General features: G+C 45.9%; 1 protein-coding gene and 1 long non-coding RNA gene across 2 annotated transcripts in view; one reads left to right on the top strand and one right to left on the bottom strand.

Moving 5' to 3' along the window:
* LOC133380023 (heparan sulfate glucosamine 3-O-sulfotransferase 3A1-like) overlaps window positions 1–17,206 on the bottom strand; it is a 120,132-nt gene that overhangs the window by 24,924 nt on the left and 78,002 nt on the right. The gene's annotated exons all lie outside the window — the stretch shown is intronic.
* Window positions 1–17,206, top strand: part of LOC133380024 (uncharacterized) — a 44,306-nt gene that overhangs the window by 1,960 nt on the left and 25,140 nt on the right. The window contains exon 2 of the long non-coding RNA XR_009761335.1: window positions 8,937–9,034. This is a non-coding gene — a long non-coding RNA (uncharacterized LOC133380024). The remainder of the gene's footprint in view (window positions 1–8,936; window positions 9,035–17,206) is intronic.

The raw sequence follows: 17,206 nt of genomic DNA on the forward strand, positions 1-17,206 counted from the left end.
TACTCCATCCTATCCCCTCCCTCTTGCCCCTCCCCTCCCCTTCCTTTACCTCTCCCTCCCGCCTCCCACTCCCCTTCCAATCTTCCCCCCTTCCTCCCTCCCCTTCCCCTCCCCTCGACCCTCCCCCTCTCCCCTCCCTTCCTCCTTCCTTCTCCTGTCCCCTCCTCCTCCTCACTCATGATCAGTTTTACCTATCCTAAGCATGACTGCATGGGAGTAAATACCATTGAACTCAATAAGCATGCAAATGATCACAGTCTCCTTTCCCTCCCCTCCCCTCCTCCCCCTTCTTCCCCCCTCCCCTCTTCCTCCTCCCCTCCCCTCTTCCTCCTCTCCTCCCACTCCAACCCTCCCTCCCTCCCCATGGTCAGTTTTACATATGCTAAGCATGATAACACAGGAGTAAATCCCACTGAACTCAATCAGCACACAAATGATCAAACCTGCCCTCCTCCTCCTGCCTGCTCCCATCCCCCCTTCCCTTCTGCCCTTCCTCACTGTCGGAAGGCAGAGCTGGGGTCCCAATCCCGGGGAGCTGGATCCCGGAGAGTTGGGAGAAGAGTATTCGGATGGATGGCAGAGGGAAGGGGGAGGAACTTCCCCCCTTTGGAGCGAAGATGAAACAGAGGAACTGCCAGTGATAAGGTCGCTTAGCAACGGGGAGCCTGAGCCCTCCCTGGACATTCTCACGCCTCCCCCTCTTTCAGGCTCAGAGCAAGAGGGGAAAGAGGGAGGGCTGCTCACAGCCGAAAAGCAGGGAGGCAGTTTACCATCAGCCCCTCCCCTATCTCCCATCCTGGAATCGGAAACTTCAGAAGAGGAGGGGGTGATGCTTCCCCCCCCCTCACCGCGCACACGCAGACAGCTGAAAAGACAGGAGAGAAGGGGGGGAAGGCGGGCAGTACCTGAGGGGCAGTTAAGGAGGAGCGAAAGATTGCGCGCCCGTTTGGCTCCTTCTTAAAGAACAGGCGGGAAGAAGTCCCTTGCTCTGTCAACTTTCTCCCAATGCCGCAGGACCTGTATCCCTGTATTGCTTCATGAGAAAACGCAGTCTTTGTTTGGACATTACCCTAATAAAACACGAATTAACTACAGCCGTTGGTCTGGTGATTTAAATAATTAAATCACCCTCAACGCTCTCTTCACTTGACTGGGACAAGATGTCAAAGGGAGCAGCGGGGGGGACGAACCCCACTTCTGAGACGGAAGAAGTGGAACTCTTGAGGACTAAGGTAGCTGATTTGCAGACGGATGTTCAAGCCCTGCTAGCAGCAGTCAAGGTGCTGAAGACGGATAATCAAACCTTGAAGGCCACGATAGACCAGATGCGAACAGCCCCTCCAGCTGCCGTAGTAAAGGTTCCCATTGGATTGCCCCCAAAATACGCGGGACAAAGTGATCAGTTGGCAACCTTCGTGGCTCAATGTGAGTTATATCTGGATGTCAGGCACACGGAATTTCCAGACGATGGGGCTAAAGTAGCTTTCGTGATTAGCCTCCTGGAGGGAGAAGCTGCAAAATGGGTGACTCCGTATCTCGTGAGAAAGGATACTGTCTTAGGAAGGTACAGAGGATTTATACAGGAGATGACCGAGATGTTTCAAGACCCGCAAAGGGCTGAAACAGTAGCGCGGCAACTAGGCGCTCTGAAGCAAGCTAAAGGGACTGTTTCCGAGTACACTAACGCTTTTAAAATTCTGTCCCAGGAAACTGGTTACAATGACGCCGCCCTGATGTTTATGTACCGGAGTGGATTAAATGCTGAAATCCTGGATGAGTTGGCCAGGACCTCCCCCCCCGCTGACCTACCAGGGCTCATCCGGCTATGCCTACAGATAGATCACCGGATGGAAGGAAGGCGCCTGGAAAGGAAGCAGGAGGTCCCGAGATACTCAGCCTCGGCATCCCGCAACAAGACCCTTCCCACTGCAGGGATGGCAGGTAATGCAACTGAGGGACAGGGAGGGGCTAGGCCAAGACTGTCAGAAGAAGAAAAGGAAAGACGACGCCGGGAACGTTTATGCTTTTATTGTTCAAAGCCGGGCCATGTGGCCAGAGACTGTGGACTGAAAGGGGGGAAAGCTGAGCCATCGGGAAACTAGAACACCCAGTCCACGTGCAGGCCGGTGGACTGGGGGCAGCGCTGTATAAAGGCCCCCCAACGATCCAACCTCCCTCAAAGGGGGTGTTGGTCTTGCCTATTCGGATTACAACTTCCAGAGGAGTGGTGTTTAATTCCACTGCCTTAATTGACAGTGGAGCCTCCACAAATTTTATTGATGCAAAGTTAGTCAAGCGTCATGGAATTTCCCGGTGGAAACTGGACGCTCCCCTAGCTGTGGAGACTATCGATGGGAGACCCCTGAATTCAGGAGGGGTGACACAAGCCACGGAGGAAGTGAAACTTCAAATCCCTGGGCACGAAGAGTTCATTTCGCTATACGTGTCAGATCTCTCGAACTTTGAGGTGATTCTGGGAATGCCCTGGCTAGCAAAGCATGAACCCAAAATAAGTTGGAAGGAGGCGGTGGTGTGGTTCACCTCACAGTATTGCCAGGAGAACTGTCAACCTGAAGGAATCAAGAACACCTTAGCGGAGGCAGTGCAAGAGATCGAGCAAGTGACCCTGCCGCCAAAGTATGAAGAATTCAAAGATGTGTTTGATGAAAAAGAGGCAGAGACTTTACCCCCCACCGCCCTTACGACTGTGCGATTGACCTAGTGCCAGGAGCCAGCATCCCATCAGGGAGAATCTACTCTCTCACAGAGAATGAGAGGGAGGCCCTGAAGGAATTCCTGGATAAAAACCTGAGGCGAGGATTCATACGCCCCTCACAATCCCCTGCTGGAGCGCCACTATTGTTTGTGAAAAAGAAGGGGGGGGAACTCAGACCCTGTAACGACTATCGCGCATTGAACCAGATCACCATCCCCAACAGCTACCCGCTGCCCCTGATCTCAGAGTTGCTGGACTGACTGCGCTCTGCAAAAATCTTCACAAAGTTGGATTTGAGAGGAGCATACAATCTGATCAGAATGAAGGAGGGAGATGAATGGAAAACAGGATTCTTGACCGCTTACGGACAGTATGAATACCTGGTCATGCCGTTCGGGCTTTGTGGAAGTCCAGGAATTTTTCAAAAATTCATGAACGACGTGTTTAGAGACTTGTTGGACACGTATGTAATCTGTTACTTAGATGATATCCTGGTGTTCTCAAAGAACCAGGAAGACCACGACCAGTATGTGAAGACGGTGTTGAAGAGACTGAGAGAAAATCACCTGTATGCTAAATTAGAGAAATGTGGATTTGACCTCAAGTCTCTAGACTTCCTTGGATATCGAATCTCAGCGGAAGGCGTGGAGATGGACCCAGGGAAAGTAAGCTGCATATTGGACTGGGGCCAACCTGTCACCAAAAAGGATGTACAACGGTTTTTGGGGTTTGCCAATTATTACAGAAAGTTCATTCCAGGGTTTTCCAAATTAACAGCTCCTCTGACTGACTGTTTAAGGGGGAAGAAGAAGTTTCAATGGACAGAGAACGCCACCGAGGCCTTTGAGGAGCTGAAGAGAAGGTTTGCTACTGAGCCCATTCTGCGCTTTGCTGATCCGAACCGCCCTTTCGTAGTGGAAGCAGATGCTTCAGATTTTGCCATCGGGGGGGTCCTGCTACAATTAGACCAAGAAGGGAAGGAGCTGCACCCCTGTGCGTACTTCTCTCGGAAGTTAAAGCCTGCAGAGAAGAACTACACAGTTTGGGAGAAGGAGCTGCTGGCCATCAAGGACTCTTTTGAAAACTGGAGACAATACCTAGAGGGGACCTCTCATCGAATTGAAGTGCACTCCGACCACAAGAATCTTGAAAGCCTCCAAACCGCCAGAAAGCTGAACCAGAGACAGATAAGATGGTCCCAGTTCTTCACTAGGTTTAACTTCCAGATTACTTACCATGCCCAAGCCAAAAACCAGAGAGCGGATGCCTTATCCAGACAGCCACAATACAAAGAAAGTGAATCCGAGGACCAGCCTCAGTACGTAATCCCGCCAGAGAAATTAACGTTGGGAGTATGCCAGCCTTCATGGGAAGAGGAACTCAAAAAGGCACAACAAGAAGATGCAGACATGCTAAAATATCAGCAGGAGACGGGACAAGGTCAAGACTCAGAAGTAACCTTTCACTGGAGAAATGGACTGTTATGGTTCAAAACTGCCAGATATGTGCCAGAAGGGGAATTAAGGCTCAGAATCCTACGCCAGTGTCATGATTCCATCACAGCGGGACACTTTGGGATTTACAAGACCATTCAGAACGTGGCCAAGGACTTCTGGTGGCCTAAAATGCGTCGGGATATTGAGAGTTATGTAAAGTCCTGCTCTGTCTGTCTGCGGACAAAAACACAAACAGGGACACCAGCAGGACTGTTACAACCGTTGCCTGTCCCACACGAACCCTGGAAGGACCTCTCCATGGATTTTATAACTGATCTACCCAAGTCCCAAGGAATGACAGCCATCTTAGTAGTGGTGGATCTACTTACCAAAATGGCACACTTTCTTCCTTGTGCAGGGGCCTTAGAGGCTAAAGAAACGGCCAAGTTATTCATAAAAGAAGTCTACCGGCTGCATGGATCGCCAAACAGCGTAGTCTCAGACCGAGGAACTCAGTTCACAGCCAAATTTTGGAGAGCAATGTGGAAACAGTTGCAGACGGAATTAAAACTCTCCTCCGCCCATCACCCCCAGACAGATGGGCAGACGGAACGCTTGAACGCCGTTTTGGAAAGATATTTACGAAGTTATGTGTCCTATCAACAGACTGACTGGGTATCATATTTGCATTTTGCAGAGTTCGCCTACAACAATTCTCTGCACTCCAGCACTCAACAAACCCCGTTCTTCGCTAATTATGGATTCCATCCTAAAGTCTTTCCAAGCAGCTCAGAAGGAATGCTGGTACCGGCAGCTGAGAACTTCCTTAAGGAATTGCAAGCGGTGCAACAGACACTGAAACAGCAGTTAAACGAAGCCAAAACGGAGTACAAGTGAGTTGCTGACTTGCACAGGAAGGAGCCCCCCCCCTTCAACTGGGAGACCAGGTATGGCTGTCCACCCGCTTCCTCCAGATGCCGGGCAAATGTAGAAAATTACAAGACAAGAGGGTGGGTCCTTTTGAAATAGAAACTCAAATCAATCCCGTGGCGTACCAACTGAAGCTACCTGACACGTTTAAAATACATCCTGTATTCCATCGATCCCTCTTAACGAAAGCCGCCCCTCCCAGTGAGTTACGGCCGGAGGAACCTCCCGGAGCTCCACTCCTGGTAAATGAGCAGCTTGAGTTTGAAGTTGAGGAGATCTTAGATTCCAGGATCAGACGCCACAAGCTGCAGTACTTGATTCACTGGAAAGGCTATGGGGTGGCTGACAGATCATGGGAAGATGCAGCTGATGTGCATGCTCCAGAATTGGTAAAACTTTTCCATCAATGTTTTCCCCACCGTCCCAAGCCAGACAAGGGGAGGGGGGCACAGCCTGGGAGGGGGGATGGTGTCGGAAGGCAGAGCTGGGGTCCCAATCCCGGGGAGCTGGATCCCGGAGAGTTGGGAGAAGAGTATTCGGATGGATGGCAGAGGGAAGGGGGAGGAACTTCCCCCCTTTGGAGCGAAGACGAAACAGAGGAACTGCCAGTGATAAGGTCGCTTAGCAACGGGGAGCCTGAGCCCTCCCTGGACATTCTCATGCCTCCCCCTCTTTCAGGCTCAGAGCAAGAGGGGAAAGAGGGAGGGCTGCTCACAGCCGAAAAGCGGGGAGGCAGTTTACCATCAGCCCCTCCCCTATCTCCCATCCTGGAATCGGAAACTTCAGAAGAGGAGGGGGTGATGCTTCCCCCCTCACCGCGCACACACAGACAGCTGAAAAGACAGGAGAGAAGGGGGGGAAGGCGGGCAGTACCTGAGGGGCAGTTAAGGAGGAGCGAAAGATTGCGCGCCCGTTTGGCCCCTTCTTAAAGAACAGGCGGGAAGAAGTCCCTTGCTCTGTCAACTTTCTCCCAATGCCGCAGGACCTGTATCCCTATATTGCTTCATGAGAAAACGCAGTCTTTGTTTGGACATTACCCTAATAAAACACGAATTAACTACAGCCGTTGGTCTGGTTCCTGAGTCACATCCTGGGCTTGACACTCACCTCCGTGCTCCTCCCCTACCCATGCCTTCTTTCTCTTCCCCTCCCCATCCCCTGTGGTCAGTTTCACCTATCCTAAGCATGATTGAAGGGGAGTAAATCCCATTGAACTCAATAAGCATGCAAATGATCAATCCATTCTCAGCAAACTTACACAGGATCCCATTTCTTACCTCCCACGTTAAAAACTAGAGAAATTCACTAATAGGCATAAAAAACCTTGTGGTTCAAGAACGTACCTATCGCCAATAGATATTTCTATTAAACTTTAAATAGCAGGGCCATTATTCCACATTTTTAGTGTAAATTATGCAAAGTGTTGCTATACTTCACATATTCACAGAAACAAGCAAAAGAAAAATGATTTACTATAGGAAACTTCACAAAAATGGCAAAGTAAATCAAACATATTTGAAGTGACTATCTGAACGATATCAACTGTCTTCCTCCCTGCTAAAACAAGATAAGCACAGCACATTTCTTGTTTCTGTTATTTGGACTGATTACAGGTGTTGTCACCACTCATCATATGCTCAGAGGCACGTTACCAAATTCTTCCAAGCTACACAGGAAGTGGATTGGACAGTGAAAGACCAGCCCAAATTGTGTTTGCATTGTTACAAATTTGTAGGGCTGTACAATATCTCAGAGAGGAAGTCATGTCTCCTGCTCCCCTGGTGCCTTCACCATAGCTGCACAATTTATCTGCTTTTTAAAGTTTGATAGAAATATTTGTTAGCTATAGATATGCTCTTAAACAACAAGGGTTTTCTTTGCCTGTTAGTGAATTTTCAATAATATATGCATTTTATGCATATTTTACCAGAGTAAACTTATTTTTGTACACATTACTTGGATGGAGAACTGTGTTGCAAAATTCAGAGAAGTGCAAATTTTGAGGGATCACTTCATTTTGGTTCACATATTTTTCAGGAACTGTGAATTAAGTACATTTGCCTTTAAATGCAAACTCAAATGAATTTGTCCCCCATCTCTAAAGGAGAGTGATCTAATTTAGCATGTTCATTACAATTGCATTTAGTTACCAAAGCTAAACCGTTGAAAACTGACAAGCTTGCCCAATACCGTAATTGCAGTTGTTACCAATGAAATTAAACTTCTTCCATTTTTGAAAATGTTCCGCAGAAAATGTTCTGCCCCACATTACTGATTAACTGACACACACACATAAAAGCATGACAGCATCACACACACTGTTCCTTGGGAAAAGCTCTAACAACCTGGTAGAGCTAAAAGAGGGAAAGCCTGATCCCTGCCACAGGTTATGTGGTGACAATGGTTTCATCCCTAGTTGCCTGGCTTTAACCAGAAAGGCCGATGGCATAAGGTTTGTTCTGAACTCTTTCCCTCGTATAGTGGAATTCCTTTCTAGCTTTGTGGTGATTTCTTTGCTGGCGCACACAGACACTACAGTGTTTTTCCATCTCATGAAAGAAACTGCTGGTAATGAATGCTGCTGTTTCTTTAGGCCTGCCCGCAACTGTGTGGGATGCCTGTGGTTTTCAGTAAGGGGAGACTGCCCATGTTGTGTGACTTTGTAATGGATCCAGATCTCTCACTTGCTGGGAGCTCTTCAATAGGAGTTATTTAACAGCATTATTTTCTCAGCCTTGGGTAAAGTGCAAACATGATTTGAATTTACATTTCAACTTGCAAACAAGTCCTGCTGTTTGCATACAGGACATGGTTCCAGTAGCTGATGCGCACTGGTATTACATCCAGCAGTTCTTCACTGAATGGAGAAAGGCACTGATTGACAACATATATGGAAAGATTTACGGGGACAGGGAAGGCTCAAACTATTCAAAGTACCTGCCAAAAGTACATAATGAACTTCATAGCCATTGCTAAACTTCACACTGCGCGTTAGAGATGCCTCCCATAGATTTTCTGAGCAAGCCTTACAACAGGAAAGGGCAACCCAATGTTGAACTCCAACTCCCCTAGCCTTGGCCAATGACCAAGGATGATGGGAGTTGTAGTCCAACAATATCTGGAGGGCCAAACCTTCCCCATCCCTGCTTTACAGCAACCCTGTATATTAGATAGTATTCCCTAGCAAAATGATAGAGTTGGTGGGGGTGGGGACTGTAGCTTGCAAAGACCCATGAAGGATACAGTTCTGTCTCTGTGTACATTTCCACCCATGTGTGAGATCTTTGGTAGTCAAGCATTTATGGACATCCAGGGATTTCCTAGTTCATAGCTCTGTTCTTTAGGCAGTAGTATGCATGGACTCTCTGACTTACAGTGCAACTCTGTACAAGTCTATTCAGAAGTAAGTCCCATTAACCTCTATGGGACTTACTCCCAGGTAAGCCTATATAGGATTGCAGTCTTAACAGGGCAGAAAGCCAGAACACAAAGTATAGCATGAAGAAATTCAATGTTTTCTCTCATTTGTGTTTGCTAATAGTATGCATGGGTGCATACATGTTGTGAGAAAGTGAGAAATAACTATGTAACATCAGAAGCAGCTTCCATTTTAAGAACCAGAATATGGCTAATATCAATGTTATGAAAGAATGCATTTCAAGGAGGAAAAATGCACAAATTGTTTGTACCGAAAGAAAAATGAGAGAATTTCAGCAAGCAAAGAATCAAATTCATTCCTAATAGAGAGCAATGTTTTTCCCCAACTGAGAAAGCATATTTTCTGCCAAAGTTTTGAGCATATGCTCAGCTGAATAAGGATCAAGCCCTCACTTTGTATTTTTGCTTTTTGTCAGGAACACCCAACAACCAAGATCCTCGCTGCTATATAAAAATGGCATGATTAACACAAATTGGCTGCTTACCGGCTCTACGAAAAGAACTGTTGCTGCAGGTAACCAACCTGGATTGTATTCCAAATAACAATCCTATTAGTAGCAGGTTAAGTATTTCGTTCTGAACATGCGGCATGACAAATAATCCCTTGCTGTGAGTAAAATGCACTAATTATCTTACAGAAGATGTCTCTTAAATGCCAATTTGTACAAGCGGGAGAATTTTCTTAGACTTTGCCAGTTTTTAGCCTGAAGGGTGGGAATCAAACATCTGAATGGCCTTCAAAAAATGAAACCATCCACAGGAAACAACCATGCCAGGAAGAATGGTTCAGCCTCATTCTGTTTGACATGCTTTCTCCCATACATCTCTACAACCTGACATGATGGTATAGTCCAAGAAAACCTTTACCATTTAATTCTACCGACTGTATAAATAGTAAGATGTTTATTTATTTAAAAGCATTTATAAACCACTTTTTAAAAACCTCTAAGTGGTGTTCATGTGATGTTTCATTGTTGCATGAATTGTATAAACAGTTAATAAGATAATGTTTTGTATAGGGTTTATATATATTAAGTATGGTATGTAGAGAGAGAGAGAAGGGGTAAGTGAGTGAGCGAGTTAGAATGTTGGGAAATGCTGTGTGCCGATTGGTTGAGTGAATGGGGAATGGTGCTTTTATCTGCTGGTGTGTGAAAGTTGGACAGTTGGGAAGGGCTGAATGCTGGAGGGAGAGTGGGTTGGATTATTGAGGATGATGGTTAGAAGAATAGGTCAGGTAGGATGATAGTGTAATTATCTGAGAATAATTTACCAAGTGCTGCAACATACTAGAGACTAGTTCACACTGTACTGTAACCATATGTTCTCAGAACAATATTAGCCTAGCTATCATAGAGAACAAGCAGGCTGACAAAGGGTGAATATAAGCAGATACAGTTTTTTACGGTGGCAGTGCAGTACTCAGTGAAGTGAAGCACTTGCTGGTTTCAGAGGAGAAACTCATAGCTAGGATCTTTAGTGACAACAACCTCACAGGATTGTTGTGAGGATAAAATGGAGAGGGAGGAAAACCATGTATGCCACCTCGAGCTCCTTGGAGGAAAGGTGAAATATAAATGATACTGAAACAAACAAACAAATAATAGCAGTAAAGAATCCAGAAGGGTTATGGCTTTCTGTTGCCAGGGCAGTCTGTAAGCAAGAGCTGAGGGAAACAGACAAGTAAGAGCTTTACTTAACCCTTAATGTGTGTGATAAAAGTATCTTTACCTGCTCAAGGCAGTGTGTTGGCAGGGAGATCCGACAGCATGCAAGTTTGTTTTTGTTTTAAAAAATACAGCCTAAAACCAATATAACAGCAATATCAAATCATATAAAGCAGGAAATAGGGTATCCAAACACATAAAACAGGGTCCGATTATGGGTCATGAAAAGCCTTGGCAAACTGGTGGTTGCTGCTTCACACATGGCAGAGGGAACGGCATCCCATAATACAGGGACAATAGCAGAAATACCCATTTATAATCGACGGTGATAGAAGACAACATTACGATCCATGCCTCCTCCTCCTCCTTTATCCATGTTCTTGCCCTCTGGCTCCTTTTTCCCTCCACTCCATTTTTTTAAACAATTGTTTTCTTCACTCCACCCTGTCTCGCTCTCCACCTTCTCCCTTGTTGTCTCCTACCCACCCACAGACCATGATGATAATGAAAGTTAAAGAGGAAAGCACAAAAGCAGGACTACAGCTGAACATCAAGGAGACTAAAATAATGACAACAGAAGATTTATGTAACTTTAAAGTTGACAATGAGGACATTGTACTTGTCAAGGATTATCAGTACCTCGGCACAGTCATTAACCAAAATGAAGACAATAGTCAAGAAATCAGAAGAAGCCTAGGATTGGGGAGGGCAGTTATGAGAGAACTAGAAAAGGTCCTCAAATGCAAAGATGTATCACTGAACATTAAAGTCAGGATCATTCAGACCATGGTAGTCCCAATCTCATTGTATGGATGTGAAAGTTGCACATTGAGAAAAGCGGATAAGAGAAAAATCAACTCATTTGAAATGTGGTGTTGGAGGAGAGCTTTGTGCATACCATGGGCTGCGAAAAAGACAACCATTATAACCAAGTGACTTCCTGGAGCTATTATAGCAAATAAATAGTCTGAATGCCAGCACTCCCCTAGGCTCCTAGATCTGAGGTTTTGATTTGTAAGTTTGACAGTTTGATGTAAAGTCAGTTCACAAAAGCAGCAAACATCCAGATAAAAGCTGGCTGCAGGATCCCCAGTTCATCTCATTTAATGGTCCTCGATAAGTCATTCGAAATCTGCTATATTAATGAAGTATTATTTCCGGATATCCCAATATCACCACACACATACATATGCGAAGGCAACTCCAGATACATAGCCCAACCACCCAGGGCCGGCGTTTGCAAACGCAGGGCCCGATTGGGAACCTTATGGCAGGTGACTATTTCCGCGAAGCAGCAGAAACGGAAACAAGCGCTGCTGCTCGAGGGTTAAAAAAGGCACAATTCCCCCATGAGCACAGGACCTCCGCTAAGCGCAGGGCCCAGTTGGTCCCAATCGGTATTTTGCCAGCCCTGCAACCACCACTTCCAGAGTCCGTCTACTACCTCAACACTTTCAGTAAGCTAGGAGCCTCCAGACAGAGAGCTCATATCTCAGTAGCAGAGGATATGTGTTTCATGCGCTGAGGTTCTAAGTTCGATCCCTGACAGTTAAGAGGATCTCAGATGACAAAGCTAGCAAAAGCCCTTGGCCTGAGCGGCTGCCAGTCAGAGACAGTAATACTGGGCTAGATGAACCACTCGTAAGCCTCGTATGTTCAGAAAACATGTTCAACTTGAGGCATCTCCTTTCAAATCCACAAAACTTTCCAGATATGATACACATACTCTCCCCTATGAAGAATTCAATACCTGACAGAACTTCCTGGGTTTTTAGGACCCAAACAAAACATCCATAATTCCTCCTTTATTCAGAACCTGGAGAACTAACAGTCTATCCTATTCATGTTTACTCAGAAGCAAGCCTCATTCCCGATCCATCTGTCCTTAACCATTTGTGGGGAAGAAAGCAAATATTTCACCAGAGAGCACGAGGGTATTTTGGGGGGAGGGGGGGTCCAGAGTTCTATGACAAGAGCATTAAGTTCAATTGGACATGCTTTCAAACAAGTGTACTTATGATTCCAGTCACCATGCAGCCCAATCCTATGTATGTTTAGCGAGATCAATGCAACTTAGCCCCCTGAGTGTGTTTAGGCCTGTGCACTAAGTACTGCAAACCAATCCTATGCATTCTATTTTTTTTATGCTCAGAAGTAATCCACCAAATTGACCCCCATATCCAATTTTAGATGGTAAGCTCCTCCAGGCAGGCACCTGTCCTGTGCCTTAATATGCACAGTGTTGTTACCTTAAAAAAAAATGCTTATCAGTGAAGTGTGCATAGCAGAGAGGGTGAAGCAGCAGGGCAAATGAGTGAGTGAGTGAGCGGGAGGCAGATGGGGAAAAAGAAGGGGTGGGGCGGCAGGATGAGTGAGCAAGCAGGGGGGCAGGCAGGGGGAGAGAGCGAGGGTGAGGGGCAGAGTGAGTGAGTTAGCGGGGGGCAGGCAGGGGGAGAGTGGGGGTGGGGGACAGGGCGACTGAGCAACTGAGACAGTGGGGAGGGCAGGCGGGGAGAGTGGGGTGGGGGGCAGGGCAATTGAGCAATTGAGCCAGGGGGGAGGGCAGGCAGGGGGAGAGAGTGGGGTGGGGGGCAGGGCGATTGGGCAATTGAGCCAGGGGGGAGGGCAGGTGTGGGGAGAGAGCGGCAGTGGGGGGCAAGGTGATTGAGCAATTGAGCCAGTGGGGATGGCAGGCAGCGGGAGAGGGGGTGGGGGCAGGGTGATTGAATGAGCGGGGAGGGCAAGCAGGGGGAGAGAGTGGGAGTGGGGCAGGAAGAGCGATTGAGCCAGTGGGGAGGGCAGGCAGGGGGAGAGAGTGGGGGTGGGAGGGCAGGGTGACTGAGAGAGCAGGGGAGGGGGGGATAACACACACACATACACCATCGTCACTCACCTCCATTCTGCTGATGCCTTCTCCTCCATCATCCTTGCCCTGGCTTTCTCCTCCACTGTCCATTTTTTCCCTTTCCGGCACTCCATGGCCCCCTGCCTCTTAACCTCCTCCCTTGTGCTTCCTAACACAGAGCACGAGGGAAGAGCGAGGCTGCGCAGAAGCCCAGTGTGAAGCACATGCCTTCTGCTTACCAATCACAGGAACAGAAGACTTCCGCTTGCTCCCCCCCAAATAATGTCCAAACATAACGCCAGAAACATTACAATTGCTGCTAAAAAGTAGGGAAATTACTAGTCGTTCTATTACTAGTAAAATGTAATGAAGTTACCCACTTGTTACTTTAAAAAGTAATAAATTGCAAGTAACTCATTATTTCTAACGAGTTACTTCCAAGCTCTGAAAATGTTTAACAAGTTATTAAAATCATATTACCTGAATGATCAGCAGCCAAAGGCACTGAGAAGTTCGTACTGTAATCGCATACCTACTTACCTCAGAGTAAGCCCTATTGAAATGAATCAGACTTCTGAGTAGACATGTCTAGGATTATGCTATAAGACATTTGGGAAGTGGGACTGCTCTACCATGCCTTGCTTGTTGGCAGGCAATCTGGCTCTCATTAACCCCAACTAGTACCTTTTTTTTAAAAAAACCCCACAGTATCTTTGAAATTGCCCTTAAGAAAACTAGAAGGAGAGAATGGCAAGATGTCATTTCTAGCCTTAGTGCCCATCATAAGGCACACAGCTACTTGAGTCACATGGTTAAAGAATGCCCCTTTATTAAGGAAATGATGGTGACAGAAGAATGCTTTTGTTTTCCTAGGACTTCTAGACTAAGCTCTCACTTAAGCTGGAGTGAACACAGGCATTGAGTAAGGTGGTGTACAGGCAGAAACCCTGCAAACTTTAGCTTCATTGCATAATGTGGTTGTTCAGTTACAGAGACTTTTTTTTTTTGCACATCTCAAAAGCTTTTTAAAAGGTGCAACACCACTCTGTATGCTGGAAAATAAAATCTCCTGATTAAAATCCCAAGTAAAACATCTTTTTCTGTTTCTGAAATCAAACCAATCTGATTTCTGGTGCTGGAATACACAGGTACTGATGTCTGGAGCTCCAGCAGACATCGTTATGGAAGATGATGGCACCATTTATTCAAGTAGGCCTCAGTATTTATGTATCTCATTACATCTGCAGCCTGTGGCATCTGTTTCCATCCTATATCTGTCAAGCTACATCTTATCAGAGAAGCTGTCTTTCTCTGCACTGCATTCCTGCCTATCCTTTTACCTCACTGATAAGTAACCTGATGCTTATTCTTAGCTCTTTTTAAATAACAGAGTAGGATACAGACAAGGCTAAACAAACAGCCTGAAAAGGAACTAAAAAGGTGCTGTGAGCTACCATACATCTCTGATCAGCAGCGCTCAGCATGGTAGAGTCAGGCTTGCAGAATAATTGTATAATGCTGGCATTTATTGGAGACTGCTGCCTATCAGTGGAATGCAAAACTCCTAACAAGCCAAGCTGATACACAAAGCATACTTGTGATAGATGGTTCACACCATCTACAGGGCCAGATTTTGCCCTCACTTGTATCACTGCCAAGCTGAATTCAAAAGCTTACCGATGATCATTGAGTAGACCTGCACAGTGGTTTCTGGCTTAAGTGCAGGTGTTGCCAAAATCTTTCAGGAAAGAATCAGCACGTGGTATATAAAACAATTCTACTCTCCTATGAAAATAACTTGCTAACTCTTGTTACACATAAATAATTATCAAAGGGGGAAACACAACCTAGCACAACCTATATGAGGTTGATGGTGTGAATCTTTTTCACACACTTCTTTCAGAGTGGAATGGCACATTACAAGAAAGTGCCTGTAACGAAAACCCCCGATGTCCCCTTGATTCGCACCTTTGGGAGTGGGTGATTTGGAAAATCAAGTCACAGGAGGAAGAGAATTTTCAAAACAAGGAAAGAGATTTGAGGCACAAACTCCAATGTCTCTCCATTGGGCTCCATGATCTTAGCCAACATGGTATCCTTCAGATGTTGAGGACTTCAACTCCCATTATTCCTGGCCATTGGCCATGCTGTCCAGGGCTGATGGGAGTTGGAGTCCAACAACATCTGAAGGGCACCATGTTGGCTACCCTGGTTTTAGCCTTTCATTTCTGGAACTTTGGGCAGAGACATACTTACCGGTGTGCCAGTTCCGATGTATCTCCACCTCTGTTTTCTGAAAATGGGGGCACACTACGCTAGTTAAACTCTGCCCCTTTTTACTCTAAAACCTGATCAGATCAGCTCTAGTGTTGTTTTTTTAATTCAGCTTCAGACAGATTTTGCAACTGATTGGTAGATCAACCCATTGCCCCTCCAGACGTGGCCAATGGAAACACTTTGCTGTAGGCTCCAGCAGAGACCCAACACTCGGCTGTGGGCAGTCCTAAAACATCTGAAGTCAGCAGTGGGAAAGGAAGGTGTGTCCAGCCAAGGGCAATACACAGCCAGAAAAAGCATTCTCCTTGCTTTGGAAGCAACTAGTGTGCCCACAGCCTAAATCTCTGTCCACTGTACCAGTTTGGGAAGCTGAGATTCTTGTGGTAATGACATTTTTGTAAGCTGCCCTTGGAATATGAGAACTGAAAGAGCATGGGTCACTATGCCTGCTCTGTAAAAGCATCCATGCTATGAAATGAGTTGCAACCTTCATATCAGGCAGGTAGCTCACCTTGTGCTCAACACACCTATCACAAATCCATCTCTCTGTATTCCTAACTAGGAATGGAAAGATCTGTCCGTTTTGGTTCTCTCAGTTTCTCCTTATTCCAATGCTAAATTCAGTTATTGATTGATTGATTTATATCCCGCCCTTCCTCCCAGCGGGAGCCCAAAGTGGCACCATTTATACAGTGAACTGCAATTATTATTATTTTTTTAAAAATCCTCATGAAAATTCTCCACCATTTAAGTGCAAATTTCTCCAAGTGAACACATTTTTGTAGGCAGTTTTGACAACAGTACACATTTTTGCAAGCCATTTCTCATCCTTTCATGCCTTTTTGCGTGTTATTTTCACTCATGTATTCATTTTTATGCACACTTTCTCCTAATATATGCATTTTTTAAAATGTTGTTTAGTTGGCGAACTGCATCCCAAATTTCTAATAAATGCAAATTTCAAAGGACGGCTGTGTTTCAGTTCTCATATTGTTTCGGAAATTGCAAATTTGATAAATTCTGCTTGAAATGCGAACTGAATCAACATTCTCACCCATCCCTATTCCTAACTCACTACAAGGATTCCCTTTCCCCTACCCTCAGGGACATGTACTCAGAATGAGAGAATATGTTTTTCACCCAAGGAATAGATCCCTTCTAAGGTCCCCTCTTCCTCAGAATGACATATTACTTCCTGGAGACCCTCAACTGAGGCTATAGGTGACCCGTTAGTCCAGGCATGGGATGCCCCTATCATGTTTCTGACAGTATCGTAAACACACCTTTCTGTCTCTTTCAGCATATCCAGGTCAGTCACCTTGGCCTCAGGGGAGCTAACTTGTTTTCTGAGAGCCAGGAGCTCATTACCCTCATACACACCCTCACCTAGTGCCCGACAGGCTGATAGCTCAACAACTGCAATACAGTGGAGAGCAGCAACACCAGTGCATTTCCTGTAATTCAATCACAGAGTTACATTACTTAGAGCTATGTAGAAAATACTATAGGAGACTCATCGCTCAAGGGCAGAACTAGAAGCCCAATGACTTTGGTCTGTTAATAGCAGATTGTTTAGCTTCTTGTACTAGTCAACATCTGTCCTAATAAGGTTTCCATATTAGATTCAAATCATGCCATGAACTATCAGGAAAGTGATTCTTACTACACCCACCATGGCACCATTGATTATACATGGTTGATTATACATCTTGCTTATAATGAACGCAGGACTGCCATCATTGGGAGGGAGTTGAGACGTTTTAATATTGACATAGCAGCACTCCAAGAAACTTGAAGAGCAGGAGAGGGACAACTGAAGGAAGAAAAAGGAGGTTACATCTTCTTCTGGAAAGGACTGCCTGAACAAGAATACATGGAGTAGGCTTTGCTATTAAAA

Source organism: Rhineura floridana, chromosome 3 (genome assembly GCF_030035675.1).
Source record: "Rhineura floridana isolate rRhiFlo1 chromosome 3, rRhiFlo1.hap2, whole genome shotgun sequence".
In the NCBI taxonomy this organism is placed as follows: Eukaryota; Metazoa; Chordata; class Lepidosauria; order Squamata; family Rhineuridae; genus Rhineura; species Rhineura floridana.